At 43.0% G+C, this 16,647-nt stretch overlaps 2 non-coding genes across 2 annotated transcripts; both read left to right on the forward strand.

The window, feature by feature from the left end:
• Nucleotides 1–4,518: 4,518 nt before the first annotated feature.
• TRNAI-UAU (transfer RNA isoleucine (anticodon UAU)) lies at nucleotides 4,519–4,608 on the forward strand. Its single transcript is given in 2 exon segments — nucleotides 4,519–4,556; nucleotides 4,573–4,608. It is a non-coding gene; the product is annotated as a tRNA-Ile (tRNA).
• A 587-nt stretch (nucleotides 4,609–5,195) lies between these two features.
• Nucleotides 5,196–5,285, forward strand: TRNAI-UAU (transfer RNA isoleucine (anticodon UAU)). Its single transcript is given in 2 exon segments — nucleotides 5,196–5,233; nucleotides 5,250–5,285. It is a non-coding gene; the product is annotated as a tRNA-Ile (tRNA).
• Nucleotides 5,286–16,647: the final 11,362 nt, after the last annotated feature.

Consider the following 16,647-nt stretch of genomic DNA (forward strand, 5'->3'; position numbering starts at 1 on the left):
TGGTTACAGTAAACAACAGATCGACAACACTGGTAACCGTAATTTGAGTCTAACGCGCTCTATCGGAGCGATCGACTGCCTATGATTGGCTGTTTATTAATTCACTTAGCCTCCGCCAAAAGGCAGCGCTCAAATGTCAGGTCGAAACTCATAAGAACTAAACTATAAAAAATCGAAGTAGACATGAAACTAAAAACTCCCACAGGCATTATATAATCAAGATATTAGAAATCGCTAGACAAAATTACAAGGTCCAGGACCTCACCGTTGCAGGGAAAAAGATATTTCAATATGACCAAAATTCAAATTTGGAAAAAAATTCAAAACTTTTGTTATCTAAATTAACTGATTAATGTTTATAGCTAAGGACGATGTATTTTAAATCAGTATGCCATGATTGTAACTCAAATGGTGTCTGCCCTTGACGTAAGAAAGTAAGATGCTTATACAAATAATATGCAAGATACAACAATTAACAATGAACATAATAACAACATACAACAATGCACTTGCTATGACGATATCGATGCTTTCAGTTCAACACACAATTACAAGATATGACATGCAGAAAGAGAGTATGGTAGGAAAGAAGGAAAAAGTATGCAGAAACGTATTATTCTTTCTCCCTGCCACTGAGAGCCATCTGATGAGCCTCCCCTGTGCACAGAGATGATGAATCTCTCCCTAGTGTCATCCAGAATTCCTTCATTTTCCCTGGCTTCATGAATAACTCCCTTCACGTGATTCACTGCTCGTGCCGACCTCGCTGCTGTCACATGTTCACTTAGGACTTACCGCGTCACAATTTCTACCTCTCTTAATCTGAAATATGTGTCCTTACGAGGCACGTAACCTTTGATCTGAGTGCAAAAGGGCTCAATAGCACTGAAACAGTCCGAGATCGAGGCCTGTTGTTGAAAATACTTCAAACTCAAACTCCCACGCACACGAACCCCTTAACTCAAAACAAAACAAAACCCCATTGTACAAGAGCCCCGAAGGGTCTTGGCCTACCAAGCGACCGCTGCTCAGCTCGAAGGCCTGTAAATTACGACGTGTCGTGTGGTTTGCTATCTCAGCGTCAGATAGTTCCTCAATTGTAATCACGTAGGCTAAGTGGACCTCGAACCAGCCCTCAGATCCAGGTAAAAGTCCCTGGACTGGCCGGGAATCGAACCCGGGCCATCCGGGTAAGAGGCAGGCATGCTACCCTATACCGCGGAGCCAGCGCTTAACTCAAAATACCGTAAATACCTTCCTTCCCTCTTCCTTGTCTGTCCCTTCCAATATTTCCATACCCCCGCAAGGCCTCTGTTCAGCATAGCAAGTGAGGTCGCTTGGGCAAGATACTGGTCCTTCTTCCTAGTTTTATCCCCAACTTAATGTCTCACGCTCCAAGACATTGCCCTTGAGGTGATAGAGGTGGTATACCTCGCTGAATGCGAGGGGAAAACCAACCCTGGAAGGTAAACGGATAGTGAAATGAAATTTTCGACAAAGGAGTTGTGTTACAAATATGTTGCAAACTTTGGGCTGGGAAGACTTGGGAGTAAGGAGACGAGCTGCTCGACTAAGCGGTATGTTCCGAGCTATCATATGCAACTACGGGCTTATACTGAATACAGAATTTTTAACAGTATTTAAAAATATACATACAAACTCGTACTTAAGGGCGTCGCTTTAATTATGACCCTTATTAAAACAACTTGTTAGGAGATAGAATACGACACATAGAGTAGTGGAACAAGAAATATACCTCCGCTAACACCTTCGGAAAAAAGTCGTTAGTCTCTTCTGTTTTTCCTGTTAACCTTATTTCCCTTCACATACTTCTCAACAACATTTATTGCTGTGACGAACACTGACATTTATATTCGAAACCACAGCCAAGTTTCTTGTCATCCACGACTTTCGGGGTTGCCTTCGAACGTGACCGGTAATGAATTTACACCCAAGAAACAGCGATTTTCCGATCACTAGAAGTTTGTTTTTCTGTTCCCGACATATTACCTAACAGCACCACAGTAACCGAATTTCGGGAATGCAGAAATAAATACACGTGGAGAATAGGACAAACGGCCGGGAAATTGAAGTTACTTCGAGATATTGAAAATTCGAGTGATGGAGGTTCGAGATATCGAGGTTGGACTGTATAGAGATGGTTTGGAATGACATTAGTTGTTGTTTTTTCTTTTTTTTTTTTTTGTAAATTCCTTTACCTCGCACCGGCACAGATAGGTATTATGGCGACGATGGGATAGGAAAGGGCTAGGAGTGGGAAGGAAGCGGCCGTGGCCTTAAGGTACAGCCCCAGCATTTGCCTGGTGTGAAAATGGGAAACCACCGAAAACCATCTTCACGGCTGCCGACATTGGCGTTCGAACCTATTATCCCCCGAATACTGAATGATATTAGTAGGCGAATAAGCTTGAGCTGGGATTTTATGAGTAAGAAATATAATAAAATGAATATAAAGGTACCTGGAGAGTGGACCATGCAGTTAGGGGCGCGCGGCTGTGATCCTGCATCCGAGAGATAGTGGGTTCGAACTATTGGCAGGTTAAAATTATGAATACCAACGTCAGAAAAACCAAGGCACCAGAATCGTATTTCCACTCGCCTGGGATTTTTCGAGCCCTGTATTTAGATGTACACTATCTGAGCGTATTTGCAGCAGCATAGACAATAACTCAAAAGACAATGATGCTCAGAACACTGGATAGGAAAGTGTTGAAAAAGATATATTTCCATCATTTCGAGGTAACAGCGAGTGCCTTACAGGAACGGATCAGCAATTGTAAAACAAACACAATTCATTTGATATTATAACCATAACTAAAATCACGAGTCTGGAATGTTTAATGAGGATCTTTCTTTGCTTTAAACCATTCACCCTCCAGGGACTGAACAGCAGATTTGGGTAGTGTGTGTAATGTTTGCTTTGAAACACCGAGCCTGCGCAATCAGCTGTCTCGATCCATCGACACAACAACGCTTCGCTGTTTCGAAGCAGTGAGATTGCCTCGTGCGTCGTGTCCCGTGAACAGAAACTCCAGTCGTTCCGTACGTGTCAGCTACATCGATGCTTCGAAACAGTGACGGCGCTTTATCTTCTCGTCTGAATAGCAACATTCTGCGTGACATTGCCCTGAAGATGAGCCGTTAATAGATGCTCCATATTCTGAACCGCAGTTCAGGTTACTAAAAGAACAATGTACTCCGCAATGTAAGGTCTTGTTTGTCATGTGCAAATTTTTTCGACAATTATGTTCCTTTAAACTTAAATTTGAAGTAGATTTTTATAATGGATAAGGTCAAGTTGTAACTTTACTTATAATACTAACCTTGGACTCTTCATAGATTTCATTTCTCATTTTATCATCATCAGCATCATCAGTTTACCCTCCACGTTCGGTTTTTCCCTCGGACTTAGCGAGGGATCCCACCTCTACCGCCTCAAGGGCAGTGTCCTGGAGCTTCAGACTCTTGGTCGGGGGATACAACTGGGGAGTATGGCCAGTACCTCGCCCAGGCGGCCTCACTTGCTATGCTGAACAGGGGCCTTGTGGAGGGATGGGAAGATTGGAAGGGATAGGCAAGGAAGAGGGAAGGAAGCGGCCGTGGCGTATTTGCAGCAGCATAGACAATAACTGGAAAGAACACGGGATAGGAAAGTGTTGAAAAAGATATATTTCCATCACTTCGAGGTAACAGCGAAATATAGAGAATACCGTATTTTAGCATATAAAACGCATAAATGAATCATATGCATCTACGGGCTTATACTGAACACAGAACTTTTAACACTTTTCAAATTTCGTGGCAGAGCCGGGAATCGAACCCGGGCCTCCGGGGGTGGCAGCTAATCACGCTAACCACTACACCACAGAGGCGGACTTCTCATTTTATAATCATTTATTTTATTAACTAACCGAGCTCGATAGCTGCAGTCGATTAAGGGCGGCCAGAACGTCGAACAGTTTATTCAGTGAACTGAAATTAGCTATGAAGCGTGGTTCATGTTTCACGACGCCATCGCGAAACACTGTCCAGGTACTGTATTGTTCGGAAGTGCGCCGTGTGTCGACACTGTTTCGAAGCAATTCGCTGTGCCGTATCGAACGTTTCGAAACAATGAGCAGTGTCACTTCCTCCAACTCTACTTGAGAAGATTGGAAAGGATAGAGAAGGAAGAGAGAAGGAAGCGGTCGGCATGGAGAAGAAATGGGAAACCGCGGAAAACCACTTCCAGGCTGGCTGAGGTGGGAATCGAACCCCCTTCTACTCAGATGACCTCCCGAGGCTGAGTTGAACCCCCCATTCCTCGTACCACGTTTCAAATTTCGTGGCAGAGCCGGGAATCGAACACGGTCCGCCGGAGGGTGGGAGCTTAACACACTAACCACTACCCCACAGAGGCAGACTCATGTAGATTAACTTGGAGAAAACGCGTCCAAATCAATGTCAGTCACACAATAGCGCACTCTTGTAAGTATATTGCTGGTAATCGAGCTACACTCCCCAGTGGCGCAATTGGTTAGCGCACGGTACTTATAAGACAGTAGCCGAGAGATGCCGGGGTTGTGAGTTCGAGCCTCACCTGGGGAACGTTTTTTAAACAGTCCTCTTACGGTGTCGTACTCTTGCATTTGCTGGCATCTCATTGCAAAATGTAAGCAGAAGTGCTGTTTCTTTCATCGGCCTCAGCGAGGTATCCCACCCCTACCCCCTCAACGACAGTGAGTTAGAATATGAGACACTTGTCGATTATACAATTGGGAAGTAGGGCCAGTACCTCGCCCAGGCTGGCTCACCTGCTATGCCGAACAGCGGCCTTGTGGGACGGGGGAGAGGATCGGAAGGGATAGACAAGGAAGAAGGAAGCGGCCTGGAGGAGAAGTGCGAAACCACGAAAATCCACTTCCAGGATGGCTGAAGTGGCAATCGAACCCACCTCTACTCAGTTGACCTCCAGAGGCTGAGTAGACCCCGTTCCAGCCCTCATACCACTTTTTCAAATTTAGTGGCAGAGCTGGGAATCGAACACGGTCTGCCGGAGGGTGGGAGCTTAACACACTAACCACTACACCACAGAGGCGGACTCATGTAGATTAATTTGGAGAAACGCGTCCAAATCAATGTCAGTCACACAACAGCGCCCTCTTGTAAGGACATTGCTGGCATAAAAGGTATATTCCCCAGTGGCGCAATTGGTTAGCGCACGGTACTTATATGACAGTAGCCGAGAGATGCCGGGGTTGTGAGTTCGAGCCTCACCTGGGGAACGTTTTTTAAACAGTCTCTACCTAGGTTCTGCCATGAGATGACAGATTTAAACGAACGTTTGAGCAGACTTCATCATTGTGGTGTAAATCAGTGATGTGAAGCTCGAATGCCGCCCGGTGGCAGCTACAGGTTCAGTGAGTAGAGACGAAGCAGAGCAGTGTACCAGTTACGGTTTATGATAATGACCACGTGGCTGTGTCCCAATGTAAATTTGTCTTTTCTTTCTTCCTTCTTATTCTTAATCCGTGTACCCTCCAGGGTCGGCTTTTCCCACGGACTCAGCGAAGGAACCCACCTCTACCGCCTCAAGGGCAGTGTCCTGGAGGGTGAGACTTTGGGTCGAGGATACAACTGGGAAGGAGGGCAAGTAACTCACCCAGGTCTCCTCACCTGCTATGATGCTTGTAGTTAGTTAGTTAGTTAGTTAGTTAGTTAGTTAGTTAGTTAGTTAGTTAGTTAGTTAGTTAGTTAGTAATGTTTTATTTTACCTGGCAAGATTAAGGCCTTCAGGCCTTCTCTTCCATCTAACCAGGCACTGAAATATACATATGTTACATTGTATCACTTTACAGTAATATATTTAATACTAATTAAATTAATCGTAGTGTGAGAATGATAAGTGATAAGGTTAAATGAAGATGAAATAAATTAGTTATAATAAAAGGAGTCCGCCTCTGTTGTGTAGTGGTTAGCGTGATTAGCTGCCACCCCCGGAGGCCCGGGTTCGATTCCCGGCTCTGCCACGAAATTTGAAAAGTGGTACGAGGGCTGGAACGGGGTCCACTCAGCCTCGGGAGGTGAACTGAGTAGAGGTGGGTTCGATTCCCACCTCAGCCATCCTGAAAGTGGTTTTCCGTGGTTTCCCACTTCTCCTCCAGGCAAATGCCGGGATGGTACCTAACTGAAGGCCGCGGCCGCTTCCTTCCCTCTTCCTTACCTGTCCCATCCAATCTTCCCATCCCTCCACAAGGCCCCTGTTCAGCATAGCAGGTGAGGCCGCCTGGGCGAGGTACTGGTCATACTCCCCAGTTGTATCCCCCGACCAAGAGTCTGAAGCTCCACGACACTGCCCTTGAGGCGGTAGAGGTGGGATCCCTCGTTAAGTCCGAGGGAAAACCCGAACCGGGAGGGTAAACAGATGATGATGATGATAATAAAAGGATAAATTCTTAAAACTAATATCCTACGTGTAAAGAGAGGTAGTACATAAAATTTAATAATTGAACAACAGATCGGGTAAGAATTTTAGACTAGTCTTCTACCAGAACATCCGTGACAATAGAATGGTAGTAAGTAGCAGCATCATGAACCTTACTGATGCATAAAATGTATCCACAGAGCTTCCTTGAAAGTGCGAATAGCGCTTAACCCTCTGATACTTTCGGGAAGGAGGTTCCACTCCCGACAGGCAATTACCGTGAATGATTTATCGTAGATGGCAGATCTATGGGTAGGTAAAGGGATGGTAGAGGGATGGGAACATTGGAAGGGAGAGGCAAGGAAGAGGGAACGAAGCGGCCGTGGCCTTAAGTTAGGTACCATCCCGATATTTGCCTGGAGGAGAAGTGAGAAACCACGGAAAACCACTTCGAAGATGGCTGAGGTGGGAATCGAACCCACCTATACTCAGTTGATCTCCCGAGGCTGAGTGGACCCCGTTCCAGCCCTCATACCACTTTTTCAAATTTCGTGGCAGAGCCGGGAATTGAACCCGGACCTCCGAAGGTTGCAGTTAATCACGCTAACCATTACACCACAGAGGCGGACAATTTAATTCTCTTCCAATAAATTTTATTCAATAAAATACAATCATGCGATACCATATGGACAGAAGCCAATATTTGACATATTGAAGTAAATCCTGCATCGAAGTAATAATAATAATAATAATAATAATAATAATAATAATAATAATAATAATAATAATAATAATAATAATAATAATAATAATAATAATAATAATGACCGCCAGTTCTCCCCAGTTGTATCCCCCGAGCCAATGTCTCACGCTCCAGGACACTGCCCTTGAGGCGATAGAGGTGGGATCCCTCGCTGAGTCCGAGGGAAAAACCAACCCTGGAGGGTAAATGAATTAAGACAGAAGGAAAAGCGAGGGATCTCACCTCCACCGCCTCAAGGACAGTGTCTTGGAGCGTGAGATTTTGGGTCGGGGTGACGCCGTTTTAGCCCTCGTACCACTTTTCAAATTTCTTGGGAGACCCACGAATCGAACCCGGGGGTAGCAGCTAATCACACTAACCACTACACCACAGAGTTAGACGTCTGCACATTAATGTGTAAATTGATTTTTGTTTAATTTCATCGGCACTGTATTTTTTTTTTTTTTTTTTTTCGCGAAAAGCACTTGACTTTTTCCATCCCATGTCCGAGTTAACTCGGATGTCAACATGTCTCCCGATGTCCCAAACACGACTTGAAGCAATGCGCTCTTCTCTACTTCCGAGTTCAGTCTGACGCTGTAGTGTTGTGGTTCATCACATGGTCTGTTCAGACGACGTTCTTTCTTCCAGACCTGTCTTCTGAGATAGGGGCATAGGAGTGCATAGAAAGCATGAAGGAAGATTACACTTTAGAAATGTTAGGGTATCATCAAGTGGCAGCAAGCCGGACTCTCACCGCTGGGTTCCGTGGTTCGAATCCCGGTCACTGCATGTGAGATTTGTGCTAAACAAAGCCGAGGAGGGACAGGATTTTCTCCTGGTACTCCAGTTTTCCCTGTCATCTTTCATTCCACCAACACTCTCCAATATCATTTTCATTTCATCTGTCATTCATTAATCACTGCCCCAGAGGAGCGCGACAGGCTTCGGCAGGCGGCACAGTTCCTATCCTCGCCGCTAGATGGGAGCTTCATTCATTCCATACCTGACCCGGTCGAATGACTAGAAACCGGCTGTGGTTTTCCATTATTATTTTTAAGAGAATCATGATGTGCGTGAGTTTTATGAGTATAGTGAAGATAATTATTTCTTAGGAAGGAAGCCATAGTTTGCAGTGTGACTTAGTAAATTGTAACATAGAAACTTCCCAATCTGTCAAACGCACAAAAATTCCAGTATAAATATTATAACACTATAAATATACTGTACCTGTAAACATAGGCCTACCTAGAAGATTGTGTATTTTTACAGGTATGTTTATACTGTTATAATTTATATTGAAATGTTTGTGTGTTTGAGAGACTGGAAAGATTTTACAGTGAAACAAGCTGTAGACATCTATCACCCCACTGTCAAGTTCTGCTGAAAGAGCCAATAGCGGACTCTTGTTAATGTCGTTCAATGACTCTTCAGTAACTGTGTAAATACAATCTATATGTTTAACCTATTACAAAGATTATCTTAACATCCATAAAAGTCTGAAAAGGGTGGAGAGGTCCGCCTCTCTGGTGCAGTGGTTAGTGTGATTAGCTGCCACACCCGGCGGCCCAGGTTCGATTCTCGGTTCTGCCACGAAATATGAAAAGAGGGCTCGAATGGGGTCCACTCAGCCTCGGGAGGTCAACTGAGTAGAGGGGGTTTGATTACCAACTCAGCCATCCTCGAAGTGGTTTTCCGTGGTTTCTCACTTCTCCTCCAGGCCAATGCCAGGATGGTACCTAAAGGCCACGGCCGCTTCCTTCCCTCTTCCTCGTCTGTCCCTTCCGATGTTCCCATCCCACTACAAGGCCCTGTTCAGCATAGCAGGTGAGGCCGCCTGGGCGAGATAGTGGTCCTCCTCCCCACTTGTATCCCCGACCCAACGTCTGAAGCTCCAGGACACTCCCCTTGGGGCAGTAGAGGTGGAGTCCCTCGCTGAGTCTGAAGGAAAACCAACCCCGGCGGGTAAAAGGATAGAGAGAAGAAGAAGAAAAGTGTGAAAAGAACAGAACTTGGGAGTGAAAACGATAATTGAAACTCTGCAACAGACACTCGCACTTCGCACTCGTACATGTTCTCCTCTATACGAGAGCAGCAATGGCTTGAGTCACTCAGTAAATATGGTAATTTATAGGCGTTTATTTTCAACTCAGCTAATGTGACCGGTTTTATTTGCATGACATTCAATACTACGTACATGTAATTAGAAATGCTATTAAATAGTGATTTATGTGCCTTGTACTATTCTCTTCCGAGTATATATTGTCACTTGACACTATAGTAATTGTAACGTAACGGTTAGCACTATTAGCTGACGCCGTCGGTGACCCGAGTTCAATTACGTGTACTGTAAGAAATTTAAGAATGGCAGACGGGGCTGGTATGTAGTTATATAGAGACACAGCTCGTCCCCATTGGGGAATGTTCCTGGAAAGACCTGCATCAGCTCAGGATGAGAACAAGAATTCACTTATTTTACGACAATAATTCAATGATATTGCACAAATCAGATTGTTGTGCATAAGGTGACATTGTTACAAAAACAACACTGTCGGATTGACGATCCAGTTTTGTTCAGAATGTCCCAATTACTATTCCCGTAATATTAAAAGAAGCGTTTTGACAGATAGTGTTGGAAGGAGGAACATTGCACAGTGTTGCCACATTCCTTTCTCCGTCCCCTCACTTCCGGCTCACTTGTTCGTTCGTTCAGACCGCTGTGTTCTGTTGTACGTAACTCAGAAGTGGGAGGTTTGGCAACTCCAAACAACACGCGCCGGCCAGCAGGCTTATCTCCAAGGCAACCGCAGTGGATCCACCCACGTTTCCATGGCAACCATAACTCCTTACTCCCTTCTCCCTACACAGGCAGGCAGTAAACGGACCTCTCTCGGACTGCCACAACCCATCTCTCAATATTACAAATACATATTTGCACACAAACTGCTATACAGTACTTGAGAATGAATGACCACAACCCAATAATCGCTGTCTATTCACAACGTCTGTGTCCTCCAGATAGTAGGTGGTCCGGCTCGCTCTTGTTACAATCCTGAATGACAGGCCTCATATTCACTTAGCTCTGCACGCTCAGTTGCTTCACGCAACAGTTGAAAGCAGACAGGTTTGAACACACAATCTGTTAACAATCACGACGAACGACGACTGTTCCTTGGCTCGACTCCAGGCGAGTCCGGTAACTCACACAATCAACATCGTGACCTCTCAAAGTGGGACCCCCCGTGGATGGGACGGCACGGCATCCGCTACATGTCGTAAGAGGTGACTTAAAGGGGCTCGACAGGCTCTTAACTTGGGAGCGTTGGTGATCACGGGGCAACTTTTGTGCCAGGCTCCTCACTTTCATCTATCTTATCCGACGTCACTTGGTCAACTCTTGTTCTTTTTCAATCCCAACGGTATGAGAGCATTCGAGGTCTAGGGAGTCTTTCATTTCCATGCCCTTCGGGGCTCTTTTTTTTCGGGGTCCATACCGTCATTTTTCGAAGTGTTGGACTTCTTCTATCCTTTTGCTTTGCTAGTTGCTTTTATGTCACACCGACATAGATAGGTCTTATGGCGACGATGGTATGGGGAAGGGCTAGGTCTGGGAAGGAAGTGGCCGTGGTCTTAATTAAGGTACAGCCCCAGCTTTTGCCTGGTGTGAAAATGGGAAACCATCTTCAGGGCTGCCGACAGTGGGGTTCGAACCCACTATCTCCCAGATGCAAGCTCACAGATGCGCGCTCCTAACCGCACCGCCAACTCCCCCGGTCTTATATTATTTTTCCCTCTGATTATTGTTATATAAAGAATGGCTGCCCACTGATACTTCCTCTCAATCAGTAATCACCACCACCACCACTCTCAAATTGGGAGTATGTGTTATCGACCGTGGGGTCTCTGGCTCAACCTAGCATCAGCATCATGTCCGACCTCTGCTGGTCAATTCTCGTTCTCTTCCAGCCCCCACGATATTAGGTTTGCCAGACCTACGAAACGAAATTTATCTTTACAATACCGTCCGTGGCCTTTCCCTTTTCCTTTCCTTCACCCGTCGATGGCTGGGACATCTTCCACTTTCCTGACCAGATGAACGTCCTCATAAATAGATTTTAGGTAGTGATAGGTTAAAATGAAGGGCTTTCTTCCAAAGTTACACAACTCTACTTTTTTCGAATTTCAAGGTGAAGGTGGGAATGTATTCCCACAATAATTCTTTATCATGTGGAAACGTACTTATTTCCAAAGTGTCGCAACACGGCGTGCACACATCACGTGACCGCTTACCGATTGTGGCGGGACTCTGCTCTTTCCCTCGTGGTTTCGTAATTTCTCTGCGGTTTTCTGTAATAGTGGTGAATATTGGTACAACAAGTAACATTGGGCAATGTATTGAAAGAAGACAAATTCAAGGGTGTTAAGAGCCTCCTCGATAAACTAAGGGTACATGAAAGACTTCCTACCGTGACATTTTATCATTCATCTATTGAATATTGAAACCCATACAGAAACACTTTTTGTCCTTCAACTCGAATGTAATAATGGTAGTTTTACTTTGTGAATTAATTGAAAGTGTGAAGTGTATGGTCAATAGGTGCTTCCAAACATTTAACATATATTACATACAGTGGAACCTCGATATCTCAAACCACCTGGGCTGCTAAATTTTATTTTGAGTTATAGAAATTTCGAGATACAGAGAATACTGTTTTTGAGCATAATAGCATGCAGTTGACTCATATGTATGTACGGGCTTACACTGCATACATTATTTTTGACAGTGTTTAAAAATATACAAACAAACTCTATTTTACGCAATCACTTTAATTATAACCCTTATTATAGTAACATTTAGAAGACAGGATACTGTACATACAGCAGTAAGACAAGATACACACCTCGGTTAACCAAACCAAAACCAAACCAAACCCCATGGCACTACAGCCCTTGAAGGGCCTTGGCCTACCAAGCGACCGCTGCTCAGCCCGAAGGCCTGCAGATTACAAGGTGTCGTCTGGTCAGCACGACGAATCCTCTCGGCCGTTATTCTTGGCTTCCTAGACCGGGGCCGCTATCTCACCGTCAGATAGCTCCTCAATTCTAATCACGTAGGCTGAGTGGACCTCGAACCAGCCCTCAGGTCCAGGTAAAAATCCCTGACCTGGCCGGGAATCGAACCCGGGGCCTCCGGGTGAGAGGCAGGCACGCTACCCCTACACCACGGGGCCGGCACACCTCGGTTAACACTTTTGGAAAACATCCGTTAGTCTCTTCTGTTTGTTAATGTTAACCTTTCCTCCCTTCACGATAAAATTTCAATACCACGCTGCCGAGATTCGTAAATGGAGCTTGTCATCAGCGACTTGGGGGTTGCTTTCGTACGTGACCGGTAATAAATTCACACCCGAGAAACAGCGAGGCTTCGACGATTTTCCGACCAATAAGAGTTTTTCCATTCCCGTCATCACTGTAACACTTTCTTTACTTGTTAACTGTTCTTCACAAACCACAAATGGCATATTGCACACTTAATGTTGCTTCAGGGGAGGAAATGTTTGCTTCGAAAAATTGAGAAATTCGTGTCACCGAATTTCGAGTAATATAGAATTAAATACACATGAATAATAGGACAGGCGGTCGGAAAACTCGAGTAATGCAGGTTCGACTGTATAACTCAAGACAATCAATTTTGTTTGTGACCAGTCACAGGCCTATGTTAGGTTTTGCTAAATTAAATTTATGTTCTTCTGCATTGTAGGTATTTTTATTTTATATTCATATTATAAGCATTTTGAAATTCATAAATTGACTAAAGACAGTATTTGTGAAGCACAATGTAACCTGCGGCCTGTTCCACAAACGAACTTTGTAACTTTTCACTTTACACTTTGCACTTTTCAGTTCAGATTTTGTTCCACCATCACTGTTCAGATTTAGCTTGCAAAGTGAAAAGTGAGGAATCTTTTCACTTTTCAAGCCTGTTATGTTCCTTCATTGGTACAAAAATGCAAAGTGCAAAGAAATGAAGTGAAAAGTTTTCAGAAATCTTGCAAAGAGATAATTCCCTTTTCATCTGTTAATTAACAAGTATGTGCACTAGTTTCTCGGCGTAGAACTTGGTTTAGTGATATAAACACGTTACGACGAGAGTTTTTGTTAACATCAAGTGAGGACATTGACGAAGAATCCAACAAGAGTGCGTAGAAAGACAGGATTAATTTTCATAACCTCACTTTGACGGAATTTCCCGAGTGTTTTCGTATTACCCCGATACAGGCTGACTATATTCTTGAAATGATCGGTCATTTATTGAAACTTGCAACAACAAGAAGAAATCAATCCCTTTCCGAAAACGGTGTCCAGCTGCACGGTGTAGCAGCAATAGATGTTATAGTAAATGTAATATTTCGTAACATAGTACGTTAGCCTCATAATCCACATAATATTGCGACGGGATTTCTAATGAAGGGTGAATATCCCTCTGTGTGTGGATGTGTTGACGGTACACTGTCATCATCTGAGAGGTTATTTTTAAAGTTGTCGAAAAGGATGTCCCGTTTCTCCTTGACACTCCCAGCACAGCCAGCTTCTTGTAATAACCTTTCTTTCCCGTGATAAAACCTTTAAAACTAACGGTACCACAATTATACCGTCAAGTTCGCCGCGAAAAGTAAGCATTAAAATCATAAGAGTATTAGGCCTGTACAGTTTGCCCATGGAATAAACTTGACTGGATCACTCATTCGCACAGTCTTTTCACTTTGCGAAGAAATTGAAAAGTAAAACATAGATCATGGAGGAACAGGAAGACTTTGCACTTTGCAAGAAGTGAAAAGTGCAAAGTTGAAAAGTTGCGAAGTTCGTTCGTTTGTGGAACAGGCTTCAAGTCTACGCCGTTCCGCATCCTTGCAAGGATTTTAGCCACAATGGCAAGCGTGTCTTATTTAAAGTGATGTAGCTGCATAGTAAAAATTAAGTCTCGTATCTTATTATTAATCCACTAGCAATTACCCGCGGCTTCGCTCGCGTGAATTTTGTAATTTGTCAAAGTAAACTTTCCTCGGCATTGTACTAAGAGATTATCTGAAATTCCTAAAGAATAAAAACTCACCCAAAAATTTAGTTTCATTTACCCCAGAAGTTCTTTGTAAACCATCTTTGTGGTATTAACTTTTGCGGCTAAGACGACCATGCGACACAGAACTGCACATGTGAGAAACAGTCTTCCCTCTAGTCGAAAAAAATAAATACATGTTTCTTTAGTTTTTAAGAGCCGGCCCCGTGGTGTACGGGTAGCGTGCCTGCCTCTTACCCGGAGGCCCCGGGTTCGATTCCCGGCCAGGTCAATGATTTTTACCTGGATTTGAGGGCTGGTTCGAGGTCCACTCAGCCTACGTGATTAGAATTGAGGAGCTATCTGACGGTGAGATAGCGGCCCCGGTCTACAAAGCCAAGAATAACGGCCGAGAGGATTCGTCGTGCTGACCACACGACACCTCGTAAATTGTAGGCCTTCAGGCTGAGCAGCGGTCACTTGGTACGCCAAGGCCCTTCAAAAGCTGTAGTGCCATTAGGTTTGGTTTACTTTTTAAGGAAATTCAAAATACCTATTCATACATCTGTACCATCTTCGATTTTTGAGATATACGTAAGTATCTCCATAAAAGGAATACAACCCCTTGATCATTCCTTCCCCCACCACCACCCCCATCTAAGTGTATTTTCCGAAAACAAAAATATGTGTTCCTTTATATTTAAAGGAGATTCCCAATACCAGTTTTCACGTCTGTAACATCTTCAGTTTTTACGATATAAGTATCCTCGTAAAAAATAATTCAATTACTTTTTCACTTCTTTTCGTCCCCCGTTAAGTGCGTTCTCCGAAAACAAAAAGGTGCATGTTCCCGTATTTTTAGAGGATTTTCCAAATACCAAGTTTATTGTGTCTAACATGTTAAGTTGTTGACATATAATGTAGATATTCCGGTACTCATTTTAAAAATTCACCCGCTTTTCAAATTCTTTCCAGCTTCTTAACTGAAAATTCCGAAAACAAAGAAAAGCGTTTCATTGCATTTAAAGGAGATTCCAAATGCCAGTTTTCATGTCTGTACGTCTGTAAACCCTTCAGTTTTTGAGATAAATATATACTCATAAGAATAATTCAACTTTTTCTTCTTGACTTATTTCCACCCTTCTCCCGCCTTAAGTGGACTTCCGAAAACAAAAAATGTGTTTCTTTATTTTGAAAGGAAATTCAAAATGTCAACTTTCACATCTGTAACAGCTTCACATTTTAAGATATCAGTTTTTAAGAAAAAGTATCCTCATAAACATACTTCAACTCTTATTTACTTATTTTCAACCCCACACCTCTAACGTCGACTTTCCGAAAACAACAAATTCGTGTTTCTTTATTTTGAAAGGAAATTCCAAATACTAATTTTCACGTCTGTAACATCTTCACTATTGAGATATAATTATCCTCATAAAAAGAATTCAACTCCTTTTTCATCCCATCCCGTTAAGTTGATTCCCCACCCCTCTCCAAACATTGCGTGCTTCTTTATTTTTAAAAGATTCCAAATACAAATTTTCACGTGTTTAACCTTAAGTTTTAGAAATATAAGTTTGTTCATAAAAAGAATTAAATTTTTTCACTTCCTTTCACCCTCTCCCATTAAGTGAATTTTCCGCAAACCAAAAAAAAACCGTGTTTCTTTATTTATAAAGTAGCTAAAATGTCAATTATCACGACTGTAACATCTTCAGTTTTGAGATATACTGTATGTATCCTCATAAAAAGGAATTAAACTCTTATTTCACCGCCCCGCCCCCAAGTTAAATCCCTCCCTTCCCCCCCCCAAAAAAAATAATGCGTGTTTCTTTATTTTTCAAGGAGATTCCAAATACTAATTTTCACGTCTGTAACATCTTAGGTTTTGAGATATAAGTATCCTCATACAAAGTATTCAACAAATTTTCAATTAATTCAGCCCCCCTTAAGTGGACTTTCCAAAGACAAAAGATTACGTGTTTCTTTACTTTGAAAGAAAATTTTCAAATACAAACTTTCATGTCTGTAACATCTTCAGTTTTTGAGATATAAGTATAGATAGTATTGATTTTTTGTTGTTTGTATATATATATTCCCATACAAATAATTCAACTAATATTTCAATTCTTTCACCTCCCCCACTCCCCGTTAAAGGTTTTCCCTGAAAACCAAAGAATGCGTGTTTCCTTATTTTTAAGGGAGATTCCAAATACCAATGTTCACGTCTGCAACATGTTAAGTTTCTGCAATATACTGTAGATAAGCAAATTTCAAAATGTCACCCCCTTTTTCCGTTCTTAACTGGATTTTCTGAAAAAATATTTATATTTCTCTACTCTTACAGGAAATTCCAAATACCAGTTTTCAAATGGGTAATTTGTTACGTGTCTGAGTTAATTTGAAGATATGGTTTTTTTATTC

Source organism: Anabrus simplex, chromosome 3, assembly GCF_040414725.1.
Source record: "Anabrus simplex isolate iqAnaSimp1 chromosome 3, ASM4041472v1, whole genome shotgun sequence".
Classification (NCBI taxonomy): Eukaryota; Metazoa; Arthropoda; class Insecta; order Orthoptera; family Tettigoniidae; genus Anabrus; species Anabrus simplex.